The sequence below is a fragment of the Penaeus japonicus genome, unplaced genomic scaffold (assembly GCF_977035675.1).
Source record: "Penaeus japonicus unplaced genomic scaffold, GWHDUDI00000001_assembly GWHDUDI00000036, whole genome shotgun sequence".
Lineage (NCBI taxonomy): Eukaryota > Metazoa > Arthropoda > Malacostraca > Decapoda > Penaeidae > Penaeus > Penaeus japonicus.
The window spans coordinates 21612224-21614723 of record NW_028234438.1 but is presented as its reverse complement, the minus strand read 5'-3'; the positions used below and the strand labels follow the sequence as shown (position 1 = coordinate 21614723).

General features: G+C 38.1%; 1 long non-coding RNA gene across 1 annotated transcript in view; it reads right to left on the bottom strand.

Moving 5' to 3' along the window:
- The window catches only part of LOC122267779 (uncharacterized), a 5876-nt gene that overhangs the window by 2444 nt on the left and 932 nt on the right, over positions 1-2500 (bottom strand). The window lies entirely within an intron of this gene.

The following is a 2500-nucleotide window of genomic DNA, read 5'->3' as shown; positions in this document are numbered from 1 at the left end:
TTGAGTATTTCTTATTAATGTATTTAAGTTATTTACTGAGTCACTATGGAGAAACTGTGAATCATCGGCGTACTGCACTAGCAGGCAGTTATGAGCAATGGTTGATAAGTCATTTATGAAAACTGTAAATAGGATTGGGCCTAAGATGGATCCTTGTGGAACACCAAAACATATTGGTTGTTTCGATGATATGATTTCATTAATTTTAACAGATTGAGTTCTGTTATTCAGATAACTACCAAACCAGAAAGAATCAATTTTATGGGATCTTAGTTTGTGAAGAAGAATTTTGTGATTTACACTGTCAAAAGCTTTTGAAAGATCACATAATGTGAGTAAATTAACCTGACTTTTGTCTATATTATCATAAGTTTTATTAGTTATCTGCAATAACGCTGTTTCAGTTGATAACCCATTTCTAAAGCCATGTTGTGTTTTAGATAATAGGTTATTGGCCTCCAGGAAATTCGTTAGTTGATTTACTACGATTTTCTCCAGAACTTTAGATAATACAGGGAGTATTGTAATAGGGCGGTAATTATTAACGTCGTCTATATCTCCTGATTTGAAGATTGGTGTTACTATTCCATCTTTCCAAAGCGATGGAAAAACACCAGTGACCAGGGAAGTGTTAATTATGACCGCCAGATAATGTGCGGTTGCTGGTAGACTATCCTTAATAAAGCGCAAAGCAATACCGTCTGCTCCTACAGCATTTGTTTCGCGAAGGTGTTTTATTACTAGGATAGTAGTCTCCACATCAATTGGTTTTTGTCTGAAAATATTAGATGTAGGCATAGCTTGATTTATATTTTGCTGTAATGTAGGCGCATTTGTTTGTTCATAAGTTAGTTTACCTATTTTTGAAAAGAAGTCGTTAAAATACTCTGTGCTTTGTGTAGAACTTGTACGATTATCAGTGTGGTGTTTGTTGCTAGGTACAATTGACTTAATAATTTTCCATGTTTTATCCGAATTGTTTTTATATTCTATGAATCTGTTTCTGAAATAATTTGTTTTTGCACTTTGTATGAACTGTTTAACATTTTTCTTTTTTATTTTATAATCTGCCTTAAGGGCGGCGTCATTTCTGTTATTTTTGAGACTATGGTGGGCATTATTTCTGTCTTTAATAGCCCTCTTGATGTCGTCATCTATCCAAGGAGCAGGGGGACGTCTGACGACTCTCGTTACAAGAGGTGCCAACGCGTCAATACTGCCTTTAATCACTTCCGTAAGGATAGTTACCTGTTTGTCTACATCATCTGTTGAAAAGATATTTAAGAGCATCGTCTCTTTAGATCTGATGAGCTCGATGAATGATTGAAGATTATAATGCTTAAGGTCACGAAATGTTTTTGTTATCGGTGGTCGCTTTGGTTTCTTTATATTTAATGTGAGTGTGAGAAGTTCATGGTCAGCAATATGACACGGGATGACATCCGTATGATGGATAATGTCTGACCTGTTAGTTATTATTACATCTAATAAGGATGAGGTGTTTTCTGTAATACGTGTAGGTTTATCTATTTGTTCTAGTTTGTTTTTCTTTATTATCTTAGCTAATTTAGCATTAGATTTAGTCAAATCATCATTTAGATCACCTAAGATAAAGAATGGTTTATTTTTCAATGACATTTCTCTAAAGACTTGTTCTATGTATTCAAAAGATTCTAAAGTTGCATGAGGATGCCTATAGACTACGCCAATAATAATGGAAGGAAGCATGTTGCTCTATACGGTAACCCAGACATCTTCTACGGCAGTATCATTAACTGCTGTAGGAGATATCATGGTTGATTTCAGGTTATCCCGTATATACATACATACTCCTCTTCCACGCCCTGCATCGCATCTATAGATATTGAAATTTGGAACGGTTATGAAATTACTAACCATTTCCTGGTGGAGCCATGTTTCACTGATGCACAGAATGTCTATGTTTCTCTCCTCAATTAGCATTTTAATTTCGTCAAAGTGCCCGAGGAAAGATTGTGCGTTAAGGTGTTCTATTTTTATGACCTCGTGCGATCTTGTCACAGGCATTGCAGACGGCGATGCCTGGTCAAACGTTCTGGTCGCTCTTGTACTTGTTTTTATTTAAGAACACTTTCACATTTGCGGGGAAAGCGTCTGAGTTTATGAAAATATCTGGCTTTATGTCCTTTCCTCTTACTGACACTGTAAAACTGGTGTAGTAATCATGAGAGAGAGAGAGAGAGAGAGAGGGGGAGGGAGGGAGAAAGAGAGAGGGAGGGTTAGAGAGAGAGGGAGTAAGAGAGTTAGGGGGGTAGAGAGAGAGAGAGAGAGAGGGAGAGAGGGAGGGTTAGAGAGAGAGAGAGGGAGGGTTAGAGAGAGAGGGAGTAAGAGAGAGAGGGGGGTAGAGAGAGAGAGAGAGAGAGAGAGAGAGGGGGGGGGAGAGAGAGAGAGAGAGAGAGAGGGGGAGGGTTAGAGAGAGAGAGAGGGAGTAAGAGAGAGAGGGGGGGAGAGAGAGAGAGAG